The sequence below is a fragment of the Coloeus monedula genome, assembly GCF_965178545.1.
Source record: "Coloeus monedula genome assembly, chromosome: 12".
Classification (NCBI taxonomy): Eukaryota; Metazoa; Chordata; class Aves; order Passeriformes; family Corvidae; genus Coloeus; species Coloeus monedula.
In genome coordinates, this window is record NC_138792.1 from 8,616,325 (window position 1) to 8,641,784 (window position 25,460).

General features: G+C 37.8%; 1 long non-coding RNA gene across 2 annotated transcripts; it reads right to left on the minus strand.

Moving 5' to 3' along the window:
- Positions 1-2,033: 2,033 nt before the first annotated feature.
- LOC309577349 lies at positions 2,034-19,971 on the minus strand. 2 transcript variants are annotated; one of them, XR_014226755.1, is made up of 4 exons: positions 19,809-19,971; positions 18,999-19,082; positions 8,446-8,564; positions 2,034-3,993 (listed from the first exon to the last, which is right to left on the minus strand). It is a non-coding gene; the product is annotated as an uncharacterized lncRNA (long non-coding RNA). The 2 variants fall into 2 exon arrangements; XR_014226756.1 differs by lacking the exons at positions 2,034-3,993; positions 8,446-8,564 and adding an exon at positions 15,179-17,973.
- Positions 19,972-25,460: the final 5,489 nt, after the last annotated feature.

The following is a 25,460-nucleotide window of genomic DNA, read 5'->3' on the forward strand; positions in this document are numbered from 1 at the left end:
ACACGTGAAGAAATCAGCAACAATGGTTTCAGCACAGTAGTTCAATTGCTCTGAAACCTAGACACAGATTTTACTGAGGGAAAATCACTGAGAGGAGTACAGAATATTGTCTTACTGTGGGGCAGAACACTCAGAGGGAGGATATCCCATTGCAAAGTGAAATGGTGAGGTAACAGTAACATTATTTTACAAACTGCATGCACATCAATGACAACTTAAAGCTTAGCATACTGGAATGTCTTGAAATAACAGAAAAAGAATTCATCTGACCAGATAACAGGCACAGAACACTGTTAATGACAATGCCAGCAGTAAAACCAAGAGGAATTTTGTAGGCTTATATTGACCCAGGTTGCAGACCAACATTCCTTGTGTGTGTGTCAAAGTTATTTAATTTTTGCCTCCAGAAAAAGGTTAGTATAAGAAAATATAACAAAATCTCAGATGAATCTACCATATGCTATTGTCTACTAGCAATGAAGGCTCATGAAAAATGGGCCCAAATTATTCTGCACATTCTCTGAGAAAATACACTGGAAGTTCCTGAATGTACATAACAATGTAGTGCAATACAAATCAAAATAGCAACAGTGTCCTGAGCACTGTTATTGTGCAGGCAAAGCATCAGTCTTTGTACTTCCTGAGAGCAACACCCAGAAAATTAGTGTGACCAGGGAAAACAGAGGTGTGGTCAGAACCATGTCTAGGATGAAATGATGATGTTGACAATCACATGGTTTGTTATTTTGCCCTTTAATACACTTCTCTGTATGGTAAGTGAAGGCACACTCGTCAGCATAATCTAGAGAAGTTCTGCTAAAAACACCAACTACCATTTAGTAGTTCCTGACAGCCAGTGCTGCTTGGGGTTGTAAAAGATCCCAGCAAAGGTCACACCTGGCAGACCCCAGCAGCTTTACCAAGGCTGGTATGGAGTTCATTATGTGACGCCACACTGTTAACGATGTTGTCGCTGATTCCCACAGGAACCTGGTGGGTCAAAAGATATCCTACAGTCTCTGTTTTATGGCTCCAGCACTGGCCCAAGTGTTCCAAAACTTAATATTCATTATGTCCTTTATTCACCTTTTTCTGATGCATTGAGATCTGCTCAGCTTTTCTCATTGCAGATATCCTGTCTTACAGGACTTTCACATATTTGCTCCTCTCTCTCTGCAGTCAGTCTTGACCAAGCCCTCCCACCACTTTCCAGCTGTGCCCAGCTGTGCTCAGGAGGCAATAGTACATCCCTTTTATCACTGGGTCTTGCTATTTTTTACTATCAAGACTGGTTTATTTTGTTTGGTTTGGTTTGGTTTTATTTGGTTTTGGGTTTTTGTTTGTCTGTTTTGGTTTTTTGTTTGTTTGGCTTTTGTTTGGGTTTTTTGTTTGGTTTGTTTTTGTTTGGGTTTTTTGTTTTGTTTTGTTTTGTTTTTTACCAGTATGCATTATTTCTCTTGGACTTTCCAAGGGTTTGATTTTGGAAAATGCTGAGAACTTTCCATTCCCATTGGCTTCTGTGGAACATAAAGAAGTCTGCACTATGAGGGACAGACCCATTATGTTTACATATTTAAACTCAAGCTTAAATTGTCTTAAACTCATCCTGCACTGTTAGGATGTGCCCTTTGTTAGACATCACAGGTGTACACTTAACAGCAAATATTTTAATGTAACTATTTCAAAAGTTCTCCCCTTTTCCCTTTTTCCTCTCCTCTCCTCTCCTCTCCTCTCCTCTCCTCTCCTCTCCTCTCCTCTCCTCTCCTCTCCTCTCCTCTCCTCTCCTCTCCTCTCCTCTCCTCTCCTCTCCTCTCCTCTCCTCTCCTCTCCTCTCCTCTCCTCTCCTCTCCTCTCCTCTCCTCTCCTCTCCTCTCCTCTCCTCTCCTCTCCTCTCCTCTCCTCTCCTCTCCTCTCCTCTCCTCTCCTCTCCTCTCCTCTCCTCTCCTCTCCTCTCCTCTCCTCTCCTCTCCTCTCCTCTCCTCTCCCCTCCCTTCCCCTTTTTTAGTTTCTATTTTATTTTTGTTTATGTTTAACTTCTTAGGCTTCTGAGTTTCTACACTTTCCCAAAATATATCTACTATATTTTATCTTTGTAAATGCTTCCTGTAGTGCCATTTTTGGTCCACTTTTCTCAAATAATGTCTTTTCACATTTCTCCTCAGCCACAAACACAAGTGCTTTTGCACTTGTGTACTCTAATGCTGTTCAAGTAGTGCTTCCATTCAAGTGGAGGAAGAGCTATAACTCGACTCTCCTTTATAAAGCGTTTAAAAGTTTAAGAAGCAACAATCACATCAGGCTGATATTTCCTATGTCCTCAGCCTAAGGGTAAAATAAAATGAGAGGACATACTGGAAAAGTTTCATATTGCTGCTTTTTAAATTTTGGAGCTTGAAAACTAAATAATGTTTTCATCATTAAAGAATATTTTTGATGTTTTCTTTGACAATAACTGACTCAAAAATAGCTTCACTGTTGGATTTCCTCTCCCTTTGAATCTATGTATCAATTAAGGAAGTTGTAATTCTTAATAAATAAGCACATAGGCACAAGAGGAACCATTGCTACTCATTGTTTAGGGAAATAATTTGGCATCTAATGAGTTCTTTATGGCAGCTGAAGAGGATGGTAATTAACAATTCATGTTGGCAGGGCTCTGGGCACTTCCTTCTAGCAAGCACTGTAGTTGTGGGTTTATTTATAATACAATCTTTCAGACTTGCTAAATCATGTGTTCATGTTACCCCAGCTGTTGTTAGATGAACAAATTAAATCCACATGTAAAATGAAACAACTGGAAAACAACTATAATGTTATGGTTGTGGGTTTGATCCCTGCCTGGCCACTCACTTAGGAGTTGGACTTGATGATCCTTGTGGCTTCCTTCCAACTCAGAAGATTCTGTGATTCTGTTATTTCTGAAAAGCTGATTTGGTACTATCTATATTGCAGAATGCTCTCGTGAGCAATAGTTGAAAGATAAAGGGAACTCTGAAAGAAGAATTATATCAAAAAGTGAAATGAGTTAGGGATTCTTCCTTTCCTCACCATGAATTCAATCAGGAATTACTGACACTGGAGAAATAATTATATGCTTAGTGGAAAGTAGTGGTAGCTGGTACAGCTATAAAAGGTAGTTTTTATTTTCTGCACTGCTCTATATGAAAGTATTTACAGTGGGGAGTTGCTAGTAGCTGGTACAGGGATGGCTTTTAGTTTTAGTGTGAGATTAATGAACTCATACTGAGTTCTGTGTTTTTTATTGTTCCTATTCTCCCTGGTTTGGAAGAATAATCATTGAAACAAAGTCTGGACCTGGAAATACAGACTTCCAGTGATTTATAGTCTAGGAAACAGAAAGGAAGTAAAAAGCAGAAAACAGACAAATAAAGGCTGAAATGTTGTAACTGTTAAATCCAAAATATACTAATATATTTTCTTAACCTTCTTAATTTGATTAAACTTATTCTAAAATAATTTTGATTTGCTGTGTAAATTTGTTTCTAGCAGCACAACAATTCCAAAGAATGGTGCTCAACATTCTTCAGACTGGTTGTTATATCAAGGCTCAGGAGATAACTCTTAAGAATAACAACAGTGTACAATCTTAATTACTGACATTTTCAGATAAATGTGCTCAAAAATTTTCTGTCTCCTGTTTTTATAGATCTAATGCATCTGAGTAAATCCAACTAAACATTCCACTGACTAAATTTCTAGGTATCATCTAGATAAAAAGAGTGCAAATCAAATCAGTGGCACACCACAAGAAGACCAAATATGAAAAAAAGAGACTGTATATTTTTTCCTTATTGCTAATCTCTCAGTTTATAGTGAAGAAGGCAGTCAGTGAGTGGGCACAGCAGAAGGGAGCAGCATTCCTTGTCTGAGAGGGCTGAGCTCAGTCCCCATGGATGAACCCACAGATGAAGGCAGACAACACAGACTCAAACACAGACTCTTCCTCTCCTGCCAAAGGGGACTGGAAGTGATCTGAAGTGCAAAAAGAGACAGAAACCACTGACTTCAGTGGAATGTGAGGCATGCTTTCTCCTTTGTTTTCCAGCATGTTTGACTATTAAAAGAAAACACTGTCTCTAGCTTTGAATCTTTCCAGCTATAGCATCAGTCAAAGCTAAAAGGTGCTGAGTACTTTCTGAGAAGGTGCAGAGTCCCATGAATTCCCAGTAAGGCAGGAAATGCTAAAGGAACAGCCTTCCAACACTGAAACAACGTTTACAGCTTTCAGACTGTAGTGTTTCTGTGTAATAAAACTGCCCTGCTGGTACTGAATCTAATCAGTACCACGTGCCCCATCTCCCATGTAAGCATGTTTTGGAGAATACTTTCTACAATAGCTCATCTGTGGATTCAACCACAAATGAAATGTCTTGCTTACGTTGCACTTCCTTTCCTGCCTGCCTGCACAAAGTAAAATGAACTGTTTCTTCAGTTATCAGGCAGTTTGTCTTTCTCTCTTCTTCAGTCCCAACATGTTCAGCATCCCTCCAGGGTTATTGTACTTCTAAACTTGCTGTATGCACATAGATGCATACACATGCTAATATAAAGATATTATGACAGTTTCCTGTAGCAACGCAAATGGGAAACAAATATGGAATTCTTCTGACTAAAAAGTCTTTATGAAGCATTCTGTCACTGAAAAGCTTTTAATTAAACATATCTGAAACCAACAGAGTCCTATGTATTGCTAAGTATTTTAAGTAACAAAAATAATACATTTCCAGTCAGACCTTAAATCTTGTAAAAAAATATGGAAATCAAAATTACTAAAATTTTTTAAAGTCTAGCTGTTTTCTTACTTATACACTCCCACTGTCCACTAAGCCTCTTGGCCATTCACCAACATCTCTGAGGAAGCTTTCTATCCATAGTTAGAACCTATTGCCATTCCCTAGGAAAAATGTTTTGGAAAAAAAGATTTTTATCCTTCATCCATGTTAAAAGCTTGCAGGTTCTCTTTTTATTTATTATCTCACTTTTTATTTATTGGATTCCTGGGAAAAATGAGCTTTTCTGATCCTTCCACACTGGCCTCTCCATATACTTTCCTGCACTAAAATTCTCTGTGTTCCTTACACTGTATACAGCAAGGTTCCCTAATTCTTGGTTTCCTGAGAGTTGAAAGACTGAATTGTTCCTTGTGAATTTGTGATAGTATTATCACTGGACCGCCAGCCCTGCTCTCAATGCTTTGTATTGCTAAAATCAGTCAGCTTTTGAAGTGTTTCACTTTCTTAACTGAAATTTGAACAGGCTTCTGGTGTGCTTGTCCAGTATACTTTGAGAAAAGTCACATACTACTTTGGGTTTCATTCTTAGAGGGCTCACTAGTCTTCTGAGGTTACTCTGCTGTTGTTTACACAGTGTCACTCCTGAGAGGTAGAGAAGGATCTACAGATTTGACACAGGAAATCATGGACTATTCTGTGATTGACCAAAAGTGCATTTTTTAAGTCAATCATATAGCATATGTGAATGAAAGAAAACCAAATGGAATACATTTGTAATTTCCTCAGTATTTTGCTTTCTTAAAAGCTCTCTGAGAAACTAAACATATTTCATTAGCAATAATCAGTTCATCATAACCCACTTGTGAGTTACTGTCCCATTTTAAAGTTGAGGAAGTAACACCAAAGGATCAAATGACTTCTTTTGAGTCATAACAGAAATGGCAATGTTGGTACTCCAGCAACATGCAGAGGCTGCATCTGAGATTTACCCTTTAAGGGTTGCACAAATGAACAGTTTCTAGTCCCACAGAACTGAAATCCTAAATGAAGACAAATAAGAGGTTATGGCAGGAATGGAAGGACAAGAGGAGTAAGTGACTTTCCTGTAGTCACACAGACAGAAATCCAGTTCTCTGATGCCACACTGAGATAAACAATATAAATGTCAAAACTGCTTCCTAGATAAAGTCCAGACATGTCATTCCATGCCAGAGGAGCTAAACTACTCTTTTCTCTCCCCCATCAACCTTTTCTCATTCTTCTTCCATTTTTATATGCTCTTAATCTCAAATGGTATTCCAAAGGTTTTCTGGTATCTAGATGTCTTCTTGGATGGGAAACAAAGCTTTAGCTTTTTCAGAGGAGAGAGCTACATTCTCCTGTAAAACAGATACATAATCAGCCGTAACATGACCCTCCCTTTAGCTCTCAAAGCTGCAAATACTTTATAACACATTCCATCAATGCTTTGGCAGAACTTTTTCAGTAATGATTGCAGAGAAGCAATAAATTGGGGAACACCTATTATAAAACTTATGTACAAGTCCAGAAGATATATTAAATGCTTGCATTTTCCCCATTTCTTCTTTTTCAGTTAGCAGCATACATAATCTGCATAGATTCCTCTCTAATAAAACCAACAAGTCAACCACACTTTATAAAAAGCAAAAGTTAATGATAAATTGAAGTCCAATAGGAAATTATCAGGATTATTAATAAGTTTTGGGATTCTTTTATAGTTTAATTACCATCAGGATTTAGGTGAAAGATTAAATAACCTATATAACAAGTTTTGGAGCTATTATTTGGAATACTTGATCATCAAGAGTCAACATCCTGCTGAAAATCATATTGCAGAAAGCACAAATTATTGTGGAGTAACCTCTGGTTCAATGAGACCTGGAGTGGCTGAATAACATTCCCAGGGGAGGAGGAACTCTCTGCTATATCCCTTCTTCCCATGTCCCAGTTGGACAAGAAGTGCAGAGAAGCAGACAGTGGGCCAATCCTTGGTTCTACTCACAACTAGAGCACTAGTGAGACTGTGTGAGCCCAAGTGAAATGTTAAATAAATGTATTTTTTTCAAAATTGCAATATTTGAAAGAGAACAAAAGACTCTTGTCTCTTCCATAGGTGACCTGGACTGCTCCTAAGAATGGCTCAGAAAGAAATCTTCTGTTAGCTGTAAAGGTTATAGCATGGTAGGTTTTACCTAAAGTTTATATTGACTATTTAATACCTTTTTATTTGAATGTCTATTTATAAAGATTAAAAATAAAAGGGTTTTTTATTGTGATACTGAAAACTAAGTATCCCTCCTCTTTCACCTAGAAAAGAATGTTATTTTTTTCCATAAGAAAAGTTTTTTTATACAAAGGCTACATCTTGTTAAATTGAGTCTAAAGCAATTAACCTATTTCTTACTGTCAGATTCAATTGTAATTTGACCTAAATGAAGACTAAAACCTGTGCCATACCAAATTACATTTTTGTATTGAGCCTGAAAAAACATCACAGCTGGAACAAGCTGTGCACGTATGAATGAAACAAACTCAAATGAGGGGCTGCTTTAGGATCAGTGTTTTGAAGGCTAAGTATTTTTTTTTAGTCAAGGGTAATTCATATAATCAGAAATTCAGTGTGTAATTTGTATTGTGTTTTGTTTTTTAAAAAAAGTATTTTGAGAAGTCTTTTAATGACACAGTTTGTTCAGTGTTTAAGCTACATAATCAGGGCTCACACACACACACATATATATATGTATATGACACAATGTTACACCTGTAAACAATGCAAAGATCTCCTCTCTACCATATCAATGATTGTTTGAGTTTGTTTGGAGACTGCCCAGATGTGTTCCCTTTCCATTTTTGAGTCCTGCTCTGAATTACAGACAACCACAAGTGGGAGGCAGTCTGAATATGTACCAAAAAGTTAAAAATACTTTGTAGCAGCTTGTTAGAGCAGAGGAAATCACTTGACTGGACCAAGGTCTGTGGGATTTGTCGTTCCCATAGATCTTATTTTGACTCCATTGGAGATTGCATGGGATGATTGAATACTTTGGTTTCTATCTCTTTTGCCTGAAAAATGACCAGCAACCAGGATTATCACATTTTGACAGATGGAAAACAACTGTTCTGTATTCTATAAGAACTAAGGTTTTCTTTTTGTCTTGGTGGGTGTTCAGTGATGCAGTTCCACCTCTGCCCCTTCGTGTTGTAACAGGAACACAATAGAGGAGCAACATTCTGAAATTTGACTTAGCTCTTGTATTGCTGACCTACAGCCCAACTGGACAAAGACCTGCACAAAGGGAGCCCATGATCCCATAAATCCTGCAAGTTGCAAAAGGCCATGGCTAAGTCAACTGATTCATTTCTCTGTTATTGGAAAGCCAACTTTGCTACAGTAACATATCGTGCTTTAAAGGTCACAGTGAACAGGGCTCTGATAAATCAGGCTTGACAGCCACATAGTGGGTCCATGATAACAAAACAAGCTTTAAAATAAGTAAACAAAAAAGTAGGTAGAACAGCCAGAATTCTGTTTTAGCCTGATTAGAACAGAAAAATTGTAAGTAGGAAAACAGCACATTTTCAGCTGTCTGGGGCATTTTTCAGGCGCCCATCACAGCATTAATTCCAGGAGGGTGGTAATCCCACACAGTTCTTTATCCCATATACTTACTACTAGACATATGTAGACAATCTGCTCATTTCTTCAGAGAAAAACATTTAAATTCCTTAAAAGAAATGATGTTTCAAACTTCCTGCCCATAATGGTAACTTCAGTTGTCACCTGTAAGACTGAAAATAGAAGCATGAGATAAATGAATTCAAATGAAATGTTAAGTACCAGATTTCTGTAGTAACAAAGCAATATTAGATAGATGACCAAGTCTGAGATAGCTTGGCAAGAATACGCTTCTGGATTTCACAGAGAGACAGTAAACAAACATTTTACTCTCAAGACACACAAAATTGAGCGCAGTGTTTTTGACTATAGCTTTCTGTGTGTTTCAAGCATGCACAGACTCACCATTTATATAATCCAGCTATCTGCATACTCAATGTGCATGTTTGTCTCAGCAGTCAGAAAGGCACTGCATTCACAAGGCCTTTCTCAGACTTTCAAGTTTCTTAGCTAAGTTCAAATGTAAAAATTTAATTTAATAAAATACAAGGTGTATATTGCACTTGTGGAGCATTAACAACATTAATTAAAATTAATATAGCAGGAAGATACAGGTATTTAGCATTAACCAGGATCTCTGCATCTCAAGAAAAATGTCTGTTTATCAAAATCCTAGCTATCCATATGATTGAAATACTAAAATATTTTGGTTTTGGCTGAATGTATATTTTGTTCTATATCTCAAGATTTAGTCTGAAATTAACTGACTATATCTCAAATTATCACAGAATATAGACCTGAGGAAACAATGTCAGACTCTCCTTTCCCCCAGACCTTCTTGAGCTACTCCAACAATCTCAGCAGTGCTAAATCCAGCTAATTAAATTGGGATTATGTTTGTTTTCCATTATCACAGCAATCACAGTGTGATAGATTAGTTTGCTAGAGAGAACATGAGACACTGGATATGTCTGTTATGTAAAATAAGGTACACTGCAGAGATTAATGAGATACTGCTACCTCAAAGTACTATTTTTATATGGCATGATACACTGTCAATAGAGATACCACCTTAGGTACAACCCCCCAAAGTAACTGTATTTACTATTTGCTCTGAATATTAATAATTAGATTTTTAAATTAAAAATAAGACCAAGATGTCAAAATACTCTGTGTGCAATGGTGACTAAAAATCAGATTTTATTACATGAATGGCCCAAAAAAACCCCGGGTAGCTGCTGCAGGGTTTTCTTCATAAAGAAGAGCTTAGAAAAAAGGTATCTGACCAAGAGGACAGGCCAGAAAAATGTCAGCTGGTCCACTGTGGAGAAGCTTGTCACAAACTGTAAATAGTTCTGCTTTGATGTCACAAATAAAGCCCTTCATACAGACTGGAATGCTTGGTTAATTGTATGTGACTTTTTCATTGATGTGATATGAAAACTCCCAAGGCAACTTCTGAATTTTATCTAAGACTTCCTTTTCCTCATTTAAAGCTGAATGATTTCCTTCTATGGTTTTATCAATGGGCCAGAAAGGCTGATAAGATTGCTTCCTTCCCGTGTTAGATGTGTTTGGACTTCTGCCATCCTGTCTTGAAAAGTAATACATTTGATTTCCTGTCCTGGGTAGAGCAACTGCCTTCATTCATAAAATGGAAGATTAATGTAGGCAATGGAAAATCAAGTTAAGAGACAGGTTTGCATCTGAGCTACTTGAATTCCCAGCCGTAGCCCCCCAGTAACTTACTGCTCTAAGGACACTGCAAGAGCAGCATGAAGCAAATGTCTCCTCAGAAGACTGACTGCTGTGAACTACTGTGACCTCTCTCCAGGCGGGAGGTGCTAAGGGTCTGAAACTTTCCTCCCGCCTCTCCCTTATGATTCCACTCTTCCCTTCCTTTCCCCATTACACACTTTTGGTACAGAGCTCTGTTCTTATCAGTCCTTTGCACACCAGAATGAAGTAGGTGCGAGTGAGATGAAAGCATGACCTCATTTAATCCTCCACTGTACCTCTCCTATGAAGGAGAATTTCTAGGGCTGCAGCCAAAAGTGATTCTACACTTTTGAAGCATTATAGAAAAACTCTTTCCCTTCCTACTTCATCCCCTCAGCAGCAAGAATAATTTTGGACTTAACAGAATCTTCAGTATTTATTATAAATGTTCTTGCATCCCCTATTGGACCTCAGCCCAACACATGAGGAAGTGCAACAGCTATGGGGAGCTTGACACAGCTCCTGTATATGAATGCTATGAGGCGTGAATCATTAAAGTTATCTGGTTCCTGAACACAAGCACAAAGGCAACAGCTGTTTTCACAAGATAAACAATATCACATCCTACTGCACTTGAAAGAAAGAATCAGTCTGGAAATGTTGCATTAAATAAAAAATACCCCCATTGATTAATATAAAGTTTCCATAGCTTTTTTTTTTTTTTTTTTTTTTTTTGGTGTCATTTTGAGACGTATTTTATTTGTCAGATAGTTTTCTAATAGAATTAGCCTCAGTCTGGTATAGCGTTCTCATTTCTTTGCCAGAACACCTTTTGCAGCACTCAATGCAATCTGAATTTCATATTCTCACTTCAGAAAGGGAAGTATTTCATTGTGGAGTGATCTCTCCTCACATGGGCAAGACACAGTTCATGACTGCCTCATAGCTCATCAGCCTGGAATGCAAGGGTGATACCACAGGGCTTTTTCACTGCCTTTCTCCTTTGGATCTCAGCTTTTGTTGCAGCAGCATCAGCGAAGCCATCAGTGGTGCTGGCTGCGCACCCTGAGATACATGCTCAACTTGGCAGCTACTTCATGCAGCTTTACTGGGTGCCTTCCTCAGGGTGAAAGGACCCCAAGGTCCCTGCCCAGCCCCTCCTACATGCCTGTTAGTACATCCCCACTTCACCTCTAAGTTCTCTTACATTTTTCTAGTTACAGTTCCACTCCTCTGCTCCTATTTTCCTCTCCCCAGATACTTCCCTTTCCTTCATGCCCACCTTCACCCATCCTCTGAGTTCTTTCTTGGCTACACTTGGATCAAAGCACAGTGTGTAGAGCACTGAGCTGCTCTCCTTACCAGGCTGCACTGGAACTACCAGGATGTCCTTTGTGGTTACTCAGCAGCCCTGCTCCAACAAACACTGAGATATTGCAGAACTCTGCGCATTTCTGATATTGTCTCAGAAAACCTGGGACATGTTTCCTGCCTATAAAACTAATTTGGGAAGGGTGGAATAGGCTGCCTATGCTTATGCAATATTACACAAAAAATTATTTTCATGCAAGGCTTTTTCTTAGAGGCAGCATCTGCATAATGATACAAATACAATATAAAACTATCAACCAGCTTATATTTAAAAGAAAAAAACACACACATACGTAAGTACTTACAAAGTTATATATAAATATGTACTTATGAACATCTACATAACCACTTATATAGAGGTGAATTAATGATTTGGGGTTTTTTAATTTCTTAAATTCTCTAAAGCCTTAGCAAACAAATTCTATGCTCCCAAGCTTAAAAAAAAAAAAAAAAAGTGCCATCCATTCAACTGCAGTTGAAAGAACATAGAACAAATTAGATTCCTAAATTATGATATGGTTAAGTTGAATATAGCTTGGAAAAAACTGCACTTCTGGTGAAAATCAACTTCTTGAGGAAATTTAGGAGGTGAAGTCATAATGTGGGCAATTTATGCCAGAAGAAAACATTGTCATCCCATGCTGAAATGCTGACTGATTTGGTAGTAATCTGAATATATTAAAAGTATTATTCTTCAAAACATTTTAGTTTTCAGATTCAGTAGAAGTTGAGTTTTAACTCTAAACTATAGTCCTAGTGATCTCACTTCTAAAAACTATTTGATAAACCTAAACCACAGCAGATGGAGTCATTATTCTGTGTGTCTCTGTATGTCTACTGGTCACTGCATTCTTCAGGCAGAAGAAATCCTGCTTGCGATTAGAGTGAAAGCAGAGTGGCTGCCAAACATCTGTGAGAAATTGAACATTTTTCATTTATAATCTGAAACCTGAGTGGACAACTAGTTGTTGGCCTCTTCTGTCTAGACTGGTGTTGTTCCCCACCCCCAGCTCCATGTATAAGGGTCAGCCAGGAACCTGCAGGATGGAAAGAAAATGATCCAAAATGACTAACACTTCTTATTCAAGTAATCAGAGTTCACTTCTTCTCTCATTCCTTCCACCTCCATCAAAGTATAAGTAAGAGGAAAGCATGATTTTAGAGTTGACACCTATGAAAATAAAATGCCTGGCACAGGTTCTAAGAAAAGGCATGCCCTGGTTTTAATTTGTGTTATGTAGAGGGCCTCTAAAAGTGAAAAAACATGTGGTGTGCTCGAGGCCCCTTGCAGCTATGAGACTGCAATGGGAGTAAGTTCATTTATGCCCTCACTTTATTTACAGTCCTTTTCCACATGAAGGTGATTTTTTAATCACTCAGAGTTTCATCCTTAACTCCTTCTTTGAGCTTTTACCTCTACTAAAAATCCCTCTTACAAAGGACACTGTGGCATGTTAGTTAAGCTTCCTAGATAATGCTCGGGTAAAAAAAGTTAATTATTATGGTCCTTCCTTTGACAGACTGGAAAAATGACTCATGGCAATGTATTTTTGGAAAAAAAGTGGTGAGGAAGATGTTTAAACTTACATGCCAACATTTCAAATTAAGAGCAACTATAACTAGTTAGAGGCTGAATTTTGAAAGGCTGATCATTCAGAAACTCAACTAAGTTTAGTAACTAATTAATAACACAAGCCTAGCTATGAAACTGTACATGTATAAGGCTGCTACATCCACTGTATCAGTGTGTCCATAATGAATGAAATAAACAGTGTTACATGGGAAAGGTGGAAAGATTTGGATTCAGTTAATATCAGCATGAAGCCAGCACAGGCTGGCTCATAGGTCAAGATCTCACCAGAGACGACTCCCAATGAAGCTGGAGTCATGCCACAATAGATCACAGTACCAGTGGCAGGAAGTTGGAGAAAGACAGTGCTGATGGCATCTCATTTATTTAATCCATTTTGAAAATTTATCTTTTTTTGCCAATAAGAGCTGTAATTCTACACTTCAGTTTCCTTTTCATCTATGAGATGGGAGAGTATCAGCTTGCAAGATGACCCTATTGTTATTTAAATGAATCTTTTAGCATTTAATCATTATAATACAGTTTTGTGCCCAGTAGATTAGATACAAGAATTTGTATAGTAACATCTGTGATTAATATGACAAATTACCTCTTTTTTAGTTCCCATGGTATTATCTCTATAGAGAACTGGATTTTTTTTTCTTTCAAAAATATTAAGTAAATCTGTGAATTCTATTGTACTTTTTTCCACTTTACAGGGCAAATGTTCTGATTCATGGGAAGTGTTTTTTGCTAATAATGACACAGTATCTAATAGTTTGTGCTAAATCTTTAATCAAAGTCCTCCTGTTTTGCTTTGGCTCTTGGGTATAAAACCAGAAATGGTCACAGAACTGCGACCTTGGAGAAAGATCAAAGAGACAGTTAAAAAAATAAAGTACACATAACTGCAATGAATATTGCTGATAAGCACATCCCAGTGTGTGCAGAAATCACTCAGTACAGTTGTGACCACTCTCAAAGTTTGAGCTGAAACTTGGTATTTGACTGAACAGAGACACAAAGCTTGTAAATACATCACAGCTTATTTCTAGTAAAATCAGTTTTTATAATCATAAAGTCTAGACCGAATTGAGATTGGAATTCAAATCTTCGTAGGTACTGTGCAGCTTAAAAAGGATAGAAGGAAATATTGAAGAAAGGTGGTAATTTTTTCCATTTTATAGGTTGGAAACTAAAACACAAAATGGTTTCAAGCTGAACTCAAACCCCAAAGATTTCTATGGGCTGTGGTTAGACTCTTGGATTATACCCACGGTGTAGCACCTGCCCAGCTGCAGGCGGGATAGTGCAAGGGCTTTGGCAAGCTGGGGCATTAATGAGGTGGCTCTGCAGAATATGTGATAAGGCAGCAGAAACATCGCTGACCAGCACCATGGAGGTCTGCAAGGACTCACGGGAGGAATGGGTGTTTCTGGAGACATCCCTTAGTTTACTGACAGTGTGTCTTCATGACTGCCCAGGGGCATTCAAAATTTAAGACTGAGATCATGAGGGAATTTGGCTTTAAGGACACTATAACAGGTATTTTTTTATCCACATATGATATAACTCAATGTTATATGAGCATTTGAATTTAGACCCAAGTTTCCCATAATTCAGAAATAACCCATTCCTCTAGTTTGAGTCCTTCAGAAATCAAACAATTCAGTTCATCCAAACACATGCAAGTTTGGATGCTCCTCTAAGTCTCCAGAGTCCGCAAAACTAGGGCAAGAAATCTCATAAAAATGTGTGTGATTTCAAGGAGAGTTCCCTGCCAGGTGTGGCTGCAGAATCAGACCTGATGAAGTGCTCCTTTTGCTCCAACTTCATTTTCCAGAAGCCCCCTGGTAGCTTTGGTTCCATGCACATGATTCCAGGTACGTGTGTATGAGCTATACAGACATTCCCTCATCACCCCAAAGTGGGGCGTATTCATGGAAGACTGAAAGAAATTCTCATTCCAATGATTTAAAAAGATTGGAGTTAATGACCTGAATCCATGACACTGCCAAATGAAACTATATTAAACTAAAGAATTTGAGTGTTTCTGTACATTCCATTCTTGACTGAAAGTTTGTCAGTCAGCTCACACTTTCTGCAAACACAATGGATTCACAATCATTAGATTTAATTTTGTATTTTATTCCTTAATTTTAACCACTATTTTGCAAAAAATAGGAATGACTATATATATTGTAATTTATATTCTCATTTAGTCCACACTACATTTCTCAATGTATTCTTTAAATTTTAAAATTGAAATTATTCTGTATTAATATTGCATTTCCCATTGCGTTCCATGTATAAATCCCAACATCATTGCTATAGGATTTCTGATTAGTGTGGAACAAAGCACTTGCAAAAGATGTGTTCAGTGCTCAGTTTTCAGCAGGGCACACTAGTCCAGCACTTTTAAGCTACAGAATGAATAGACACTTACAATCTCAGATGAATACAGAGCCTTTTCCTGAGATTTTAATCAGCAATATGTAGCCATGGGTTCTCTGAAAAATCAAAGTTCAACCTACTTACCATGTACCTTACAAAAGAGTCTTTAATGCTGCAGGTACTGCAGACCATGAGGACTGTTAAAAACTTCACAATAGGTCAAAAATACAAAGTGCAACATTTTTACTATGTCAGTGTTGAGTATGATTGTTTCCTTGTTTGACTTGATGTTCTTGAATTTAAACGACAAATTTTGTAATCCTGCAGCCTTTGACAGCTACAGTTGCTCTGCTTTGCTCTTTAAAAATGTCTATCATCATCTTCCTTTAGTATCTTTTGAAATTTTCAATTCTGCAAATAATCTGCCTTTACAAAGTAATGTACAAATATGACCAAATATTTAGGACTCAGATCAGGATGCAAGAATTATGATAATATTTAAAATTATTATTTTGATTTTTTTCTATTTTTGACAATATTTCTCATACTTACAAGACATGGCAATCCCCCAAAAACATCTCTAGTAGACAATGTTCTAGATCCATATAATAATGCAATGACATACAGAATGTGTTTGCAATTGCAGCATGAAACATGCATTAACATTTCTTAAAGCTTACCAGCTTCTTTTCATCATTTTTAGTGCCTCATTTAGGAAAGCATTAGAAAGAATTGAATAATGCAAAAATATTTTTAAACTGAAATGTATAGCTTATAGTATTAGCCACTAATGGGAACAAGCAGTACTATATGATGCTTAGCTTTGTCAGTGAAAAACTCATGTGAATTACCACAACCTTTAGTCAGACATTCAAGTGAAATCTGTAAAAATTGTTTCAAACAATTCTGAGGCCATCAATCCTTCCTTAAACTGACACACCAACCTCCATCACTCTTTTCAGATTAGGATTTTCTTCTCTTCTGTCTGGGCCTTGAAGGTTATATTATGCATAAATGCGTATAAACCACATTTATTTCCATATTAAACAAGTACTCATTTTATTTCCTCTGAAAGTCTACCCCACATGTACAGTACTTCTATTTTACATTGAGTTTTAATATAAATTTGTTCAACTCCAGATTTTTAAGCAATCTGCTTGCCTTACACAATTTATTCTAGTGCATTTACTCATTTATTTTAACCATAGACACCATATGAGCACACACTCAACTCTTCACCACTGCCCTCTGCCACAGCTGCCACCTTCCCCTCCTGTGTCTGCAGCTCACTGGAGCCCTGGTCTTGGAGCACCAAAGGCTGCAGGGGATCATGTGGGCCCCTCAGTCACTCCTTCAGGATTTCTAAGTCACAGACTTTTCCCAGCAGGACAGGGGAAGCAGGAGAACCTTCACCCTGCTGGTAGTGAAGCCTGCAGAGCTCTGGATAGCTCAGGCTGCTGCTGCAATAGTGCAATTGTACAGAGAGGACCCACTGTCTGTAGTTCCCCTGCAGCAGGGGAGCGAGTCTCACTGCTCACCCTGGGAGAAAAGTCTACATTCTCCATATGCAGTCCTGTTTTATTCCACAAAGTATAGCCACAGATTTGAGGACTGCAGCTAAAAGCAAGCCCATGAGTAGTTTTAGATGCTAGGAGCTTGGACAAAGATCAGATGACTCTGCTTTGCCTGACAACTTGTTTTATGTCATCTGTCTGTAGTAAGCACTTCTTTAAAGAGGGCTGAAGTACCTCCTTTCCTACTATTACTCAAGTTCAAACCTCTTCATGTAAATCCTAGTCTGCCCTCAGTTTGTTCTTGCTAATCAGGAATTCTTGGAACAATACAAACACATTTGTATTTTTAGCACACATTATGTATTTTCCATCTGCAAGACTCTTATTTAAGCTACTTCCCTTTTCTACTGGCTAAACTATTTTACTATTCTGTATTGATTATATGGACTTATTATCATAGTAGAGTTTGAGATGATATTAGGACTTCTGACTTCATAAAACGGGCCAAAGACGTAGGATAGCAGGAATAAAATTGAAATTTAAATTAGTGTCTTTTACACTTTTAGCATTTGTTCTCACTGGAACAAAACATATGACTTCTGAACAACTTAGCAGTTTAAGAAACTGTTCCTTACAGAGCAAGGCCAGCGCACACAAGAGATGCTGAACATGGTGCAGTGATAGAACAGGCCGGCATTTTGACCTCTGCAGCGGCCACCTGCGAGGACAGGCGAAGAGAAGACAGGAGTAGAAAGAAAAGAAAGAGCCTGCAGCAGAGGTGCAGTGTACCCTGGGGGGCTCGCTGGTCATAACAACTTGCTAATCACCAGCCTAAAGAATTTGAGTGTTTCTCAAACCCGCCTCCTGCTAAGATGACACTGCGCTTCAGTTGATAATGCAACTTCTCAGCCCTGTGTTTCAGAACAAGTTGTACTTGGCAGACTGCCATGGTGCTGAGTGATCCTTCTCCTGCGGGATTCCAGAGCTTCCACAAACACAACAGGTCACTTTCCACTAATGTGACATAAAAGAAAGAGATTGAAAATGTCAGTGTTGACATTGGCTGCCTGATGAAATCAGTATGCAGAACCAAGCTCTGTTTACAAGACCAGAGCTAAAGGGAACTCGTGTAACTCCCTCCACCCGCGAACTTCCCCTCTCCCACACACAGACTCACCACCACACTGAACAGCTGGCTGGAGCCTGACCAGAACAGCCACAAATTAATGAATCTGAACCATTTTTAATGAGTGCACATCTAGTTTAGGATGAGAATGGCTGAATATCAAATGCTGCATTGTCCTGCTGCATAAGCAAAACCAATACTTGATGTCTGAATATTACATATGAATGAGGAGAATGGCATACAAATAAATTGATGGCCTGCAAAAATTACCTAGGTTTTAATGTTAGAAAATGTGATCACAAAACTATGAAGTGGAGAGGAAAAATGCTAATATGCTGTGGGACACCATCCACCAGAGGTACTTTTTATATGTCTCATATCACCCTTCAGAAGATGATATGTCAAAGTACACAGGGGTACTATTGATTCAACTCTAGCTGGCTTACAGCTATCTGGATTAATTTCCCAAAACTGTGCTGTGTTCATACCAAGAAGAGTAAATTCTTGAAAGAAATCATGAGAACTAGATCAATTCACACAATGGCAGGTAAAATCCACAGTATTCAGGAAAGAATAACAATTTAAATCAGGATGGTTTTGCTTCCTAAACAGACTCTGGAAACAGCAAAAGCCTTGGTAGGCCATTTCATAAAAGCCATCACTATATGAATGCTAATATTTTAGTCATGTACCATTCTCCATATCTCGTTACTTTTACCTTAATGAGTAAATGAACTGTGAAAAGATGTTAGAAAACACAGGAGACATAAAAAACACTGCTGGTGCATCTGTCCACCAGCCAGGTTTTCAGATTTTTTAAAATTTCATTTATGTCATGCTTCTGTCATTCAGTTGTATGGCATAGCATAACTGGCTCACCACTTACCGCTTGTATGGCTTTAGCTGTACTCACCTGTGCTAGTACTGGAGCTGGCTGCTTACCAAGCTCCATAACTCCATGGATTATCTCTTCTATTTTCATACATTTTCTGAAGCTCTAGGGCAATTGAATATTAAAATCAATCTAGAGTCTGTTCTTAAATCTTTGTAGTAAATTTAGTAATTTAGTTAGTAAAAATTTTCCCTATTGTGGGATTCCAAATCAATCAATACGTAATCACAATATATAATTTTTATTTTAGAAACAGTAATAGTGCCCTGTATCAGCTATTTTTAGTGGAATGTTGGTCTTAAAAATCTTCTGGCTGTCCTATTTTTTCAAATGAAGATAATTATTAATGTTAAGATATTAATTGTTAAGATATTGTTAATGTGTATTCTTTTGATACTATATACTATTCATTAATACTATTATCATAGCAGTACAAATAAAGAAGATACAATCTCTTCCTGTGCTTGCAATTCTTCATCCTGTTTGTGTGAAAAACTGGTCTAGTACACTGATCCACTTAACAATTAAAAATTATATTCGCATTTATGTATATTCTTAAATCATAGTTACAGTAAGGCTAAGATTTAAATCTCAGATGCTAGTTTATTGCTGAATGTTTGCATCTCCTGCTACACTGGTCTGACCTAATGTGTTTCATAGACATGAGACATTGAAAATGAAGAAAACAACAGAAGTTCTCTAATTTATTGTACTCAGACTAGTTTGAAAACAAACCAGTGGGAGGCACCAAGTCAGATAACAATTTAATAGGGAAATTGAAAAAAAAAAGGCAGAAAACACTGGTTCAAACTGACAGAGTCAGGATACAACCTGACACCCTGGTAGTCAGGGTGGTGGTAGCAGTCCGATAAGATGGTGGCTGCAGTCCTCCTGAAGTGGTGGCTGTGGTTCTGTTGAAGCAGTGATCCTGTAAAAAGGGTCTGCTCTTCCTCAGAAGGTCCAGTGGTGGCTGTGTAGCTCCTGTCCTCTGGGAATCCAGTGGAAAGGGTGTCTCTGGTGTTTGGAATCTCAGATTATATCCAGGATAGAATGCTTGGTTCCTCCTTCTGGGTGGAGCATCTCACAATGGGATGATGAGTCATGAGGCCAGGCATTGATGAGCTCATTAACAGAAGATAGTGTGGAGGGAGGAGGCAAGGAAACACTGCCCCACCTGGTTTCAACAGCTCATGAGGATGGTAATAGAATACACTGCAACCCAGAACAGTACTTTAATTACTATTACTGCAACAGTTTGAGCCAGTTTTTCTCTGTGGATTTAAAGGATGGAAAGTTGAGCAGTACTTCTTTTCCAAATTCTAGACTAACCCCCCCAGTCCAAGAAAATGAAATTTCAGAAAGGCTTTGTCTTTCACAAATATGTGAAACTTGCACAAAAAACTGAATAAACAGTCAGAAGGCTACACTGCACTGAGCTACATATTCTGACAGCTACAAAACCCAGTGTGAAAACTGATCGTTGATTCTTCTCTATCCTTTAACCACTTATTCACCCACGTGAGGATCTTCCCTCTTAACTTTTGCCAGTTTAACTTCGATGGGAGCATTTGACATGTGACTTTTTAAACTGGCTTTTACAAATAAAAGTAGACTGTATAAACTGTTCTCCTCTCATCCACCTGCTCACTGACTTCTTTAAAGATTCCAATAGATTTGTGACAAAAGATGAGTTGACATTTCCTGAATATATAATATTTATAATTGCATGAACTTACTCCACTCTAGGTAGTTTCTATTAGTTTGCCTGGTACGGTTTTCAACATAGTAGAATTATTACCCTAAGAGAAGGAAACACTATGCAAACTTTCTCTTGATTATCACAAAAAGGGATTTCTGAGACAGACTTTGATTTAGCCACGACTATTGCACATCAATTACCAGCTGAGATCTTGCATAACCCAGTACACTGCACTTGAATGCTAGGTGGCTGATTAAAGAGCTTCCAAAATGCTGCACTAGTTAACAAAAAACAATTCTAGCTACTGAAGACAGAATGCAGGAAATCACTCAAGGTAAGAGAATTAGAGAAAGCTTAACATAACATGCATAAGTTAATTAGAATATTTTCTATTTTTTTTATTATCCTATTTTGCTCACTTGCATGGCATGTAGTTTAATAAAATCAGAGGGGTATTAAAAGGACAGGGTGTCTCTGACCTGCAGGCCAAAACGCACCATAGAAACATTCAAACCTATCTTACAGGGTTAGTTCGGGTGTCAAAAGCACTACCCAGTGTCAGGGAATTCAGTTGGGCAATTTATTCTACCAAATAGAACCCTTCCCCTTTCTTAAGATGACTCAGGTCTTCCACTATAACGATAACTCAGGAATGCAGGGCAGTTTACAATGGAACTATTGTGGGATTTTATCTAATAATGACATATTAATACCTAATTAAGATTTTCTGAAACCTGATATTTGCCCACAGTACAATGTAGGGCACTGAAGAAATACCTGTACTATACCTGAACTGGATGTTATAGGGAATGTTTATCCAGCAAATGTTGGGCAAAGCAGCTGTACATCTGTGTTGCTAAGGCTGTTGACCTGGTAAGTCTGAGCAGAGGGCTGTGTTAATGTAGCTCTGCTGCTTTCAGGACCTGAGCTCTCTCTGCACAGCACCATGTCAGTGTCCTTGAGACCCTCTGTTTATTCTCAGCTCAGGCATGGCTTAAGCACTGTGTGGAGGCTCACATCACCTGTCTCATTTACTCTAAGGTCCTTCAGACGATATATTTCTGTAGGCAAGAAGGCAGACCAAGGCTTTAAATCCCACAGTATTAGGCTTCTCCACTTAGACTACCAACTACATTTTTAAGAAAAGCCAAGCTGTGATGTGTATCAGCTGAATGGCAGCCTAATGATGGTTAAACTTATTGTTAGCTTGGGCCAAAAAATGTCAATGTTCTTGCCTGTCAGCTCCTACCCCCACATTCCCAATCTCTTTGTGTCATGGATTAGCCTAAAGATTTTGACATCCTCTGTCTGAATTCCTGCCATAGAAATTGAACCGTTTGCTTATGTCTTAAACTCCAATACTTACAAAGTAGAAAGCCTTGCTCTATCTCTGCTGCTATACCAACAGAGAACCTTCTGGCCACCAAGTCTGTGAAACCAAAGGCAAGCCTTGCTTCACAAATACAATTTTTTTTTTCGACCAGATAAGATGTGTTTAAGTTCACTTTATAAGGTGTAAGTGCTAGGTTCTCTAGACATCCAAAGAATGTGAGATGGGATCTCCCTAACAGGATCCTCTCAAAATCAGATTTGTCCATCTTTACATAGAACCTAAAAGGAAATTAAAAATGAAGGATCTCTATCTGTTGATTTTAATTATTTATATTGACCTTAGTTTAGTTTATATTAATTTTAGTAGATCTATTAGCAGTTTCTATTTATTGTCTATAGAAGATTAGAAAATCATTCAGCTGCAGTTTTGCCTAAAAGACTAAAAACTGTCCCAGAAAATTTACAATGACATTCTTACGTGCTGTTAACATATTTTTACAATTAAGACTTTTGCCCATGTTTTATATAATTATTTATGTTTGGGAGTATATGGATCACTAACACCAGACTGGATTCTATGGACCTTCACCTAGCATGTTTCTCATGACTTTATTGTTGTTATACAGCCAATGGAAACGGGCCACAGTAGATACATTTATTGTTGCACCAAAGCTCCCTTGGTGTAGATGTCCAGTTTTTAGTCAATGAAAAAGAGACTTTTTTCTAGTTTTTAAAGAAATTGTGCTTCTGGATTCAGTTACTCAGTTTACTTAATTCAGTAAAATTCTGAAATATTTTACAAAGCCACAGAAAGCAGTTGACTTCTGGAGTGCACTGCTGCTGTCCTGTGCCTACATTTGGCTGCACTCCCACCCAATCTATCAAATCATGAACTCAGTGCCCTCTGTTATTCTTATAAAACCTTGTTCTTGCGTGTGAGACAAAGTTTAGGGTTCTCTCAAACAATACATTTCTAGAGTCTTGTTCTTGGTTGTCAGCTTATCAACTGTGAACTCCCTACAATATTTAAAAAACAAGCCAGGACAGTTGCGTTGACTCAACAGTGTCAGCACCTTTCGGTCAGGTAATGCTCATAAGGGGAGCCTCTCATGAAAAAGACACTGCCAAAGGGTCAAATTCTTGCCCTTTCTGGCAAGCCAGAAGGACAGCTCTGTTAGATGCTTAAAAATGTAGAGAAACGCATAAATCTTTGGCACTCTTACTTGCTTCTGCTTGCACAGGCAGGCTCTAACACCCTTTAACCCCTTCAAATGAAATCCTAAATGCATGGGATCACACATAAATGAAAGCCACTTACCAAAACATGTATCTTTCCTTTTTACAATTCTAAATATCTAAGTCTAATATCTAAGCGTAATTTCATCTTAATCTTTTCATGATCGTTACATAGGCACAAACATTCCAATTTGTACAGACAGATCATAACTAATTGTTTTAGCATTCTATAGATTCAACAGCAAACCCCAAAATGTACCAACTGCTATGGAAATAAAGTGCACCAATTTTTGCATAAGACTTTAGACAAGCAAGTTCAGACTTCATATAAGCAAACATCCATGGGTGTAAAAAGTTTTAGAAGATGCTTGTGAAACATACAGTTCTTATCAGAGATTTAACAGGGTAAGTTTTCCTACTATGTTGGAATCAAAAAGTTAGTCTTTGTCACCTATTCTTCAGTTTTGGAACAAATTGATATCTGACTTTCAGCAAAGCAGCTTTAGACATCACCAGCTTTCAGTGCCTTGATAGCCTAACCAGTTGGAGCTTGTCAAACTTTTAGAAATATTTCCTGTAACATTAATCAAGAAATCATTTCACAAATAGGATCCTACAAAAAGCACACACTAACATATTTGAGTGAAGGCACCAAAGTTCAGAGATAAGGCAGGTGACAAACTGACAGAAACACCCAGTTTCAAGATACAAAACTTTTAATGAAATATAAATTGCAAAATATTTCCTGTTTCTATTAAGTGATCTTACTTTCCACAAAGCTGCTTTAGATTTATTATGCAGCTAAGAATGAGCGTCAGAAGGAAGTTATTCATACTAGAAGTAAATTCTTTGCAATGAAAGCACAACTTTCCCTCCCTTTTTGCTCTAAAAGTGTAAGACAGAATTCTCTTTCCAATCCTTGCAGACAGAAAATGAGCATGCAGAAGGACAGGACTCCACCCTAGCCTCCAGTTCAGGCTGTACCCACTCCCAAAACAGCAGTGCTTGTTTGCCGTGCAGCAGTTCACTCCCAGCAGCTCTAGTGGAGGACTGTAGACACAAGCAGAGAACTTTAATAACTCTGTGAGTAGCAAAAATATTTATATTTATAATTGGATTTTAAAAAATCAAGCATGTTTACCTAAGAAATGTAATAGTTGTTTACAAGAACTTTGAGAATGAATACAATTAAACACATATTTTAGCTTGCCCATGCAAATATGAGCAGCCTTCAGCAGTTGTCTTTGTTTTCTCTACTTATTCATTACTCCAACATGTAATTATTTTAAAAATATCACAATGACATGATGTTGTTGCAGAATATTATCTGGTATTCATTGAAAATGAATCTCTGTCAGCTCTCCCATGAAATAGAAGAAATAAGACTTTCTATGAATAAACCCCACCTAAAGTAACATTTCTTCTACTATATAGCAAGTTCCTTCACTCCAAAAATTTGGGACCACTTTAAAACCTCTCTAAAAATACCTTATTTCTTTTTCCACACAAGAGGTTTCCACAGAAGATAGTTTAAGTGATTTAAGCATGAATAGAATCCAGCCACTCATTATCAACATTATATTACACGACCATTCCAGAAAACACCAAAGCCATCAGGAAGTGATCCGTAATTGCAAATATATTTGTCATACTATTCCCCAAAGATATTATGAAACACTGATCTGTTCTTTAAATCTTCAGATTTATGATAATCATGTGAACCTCATTAATGACATTTAAAATCTTATTGCCACAAACAGGCAAACTACTTTGCAGACCTTGTAACTATCCATTATAGTCTCTTTTGGCTCCTAATCTAAAAAGAAGTGCATCACTGGTTCATAAATGGGGTAATTTCCAGAGACAGCAGCTTTCTGGATGCTTTCACAGCATTTGGAGTCTCGTGTAACTTAAAGACAAATTCCTCCCAAGTGAGTGCTTTTCTGACCTAGACACACCGGCATGGCTGAAAGTCTCGTGGACCCAATAAAACGGCATTTACTCGACAACGACTGAAAAGGTGTTTTTAAGACAGAGAAATGCAATGAAACGGCAGAGGATGTGTTTCTCAGCTGAGTAGGATTTCTGGATGAAGATAAAAGGGTTTTGATTTAATAACAGCAAAACAAACAGGAACGGAGGAAAAGATTTTATATCGAAAATTTCCATGCAATTTTTATTTTCCCAAGTTTCAGAAATTAACTTTCCCTTTTATC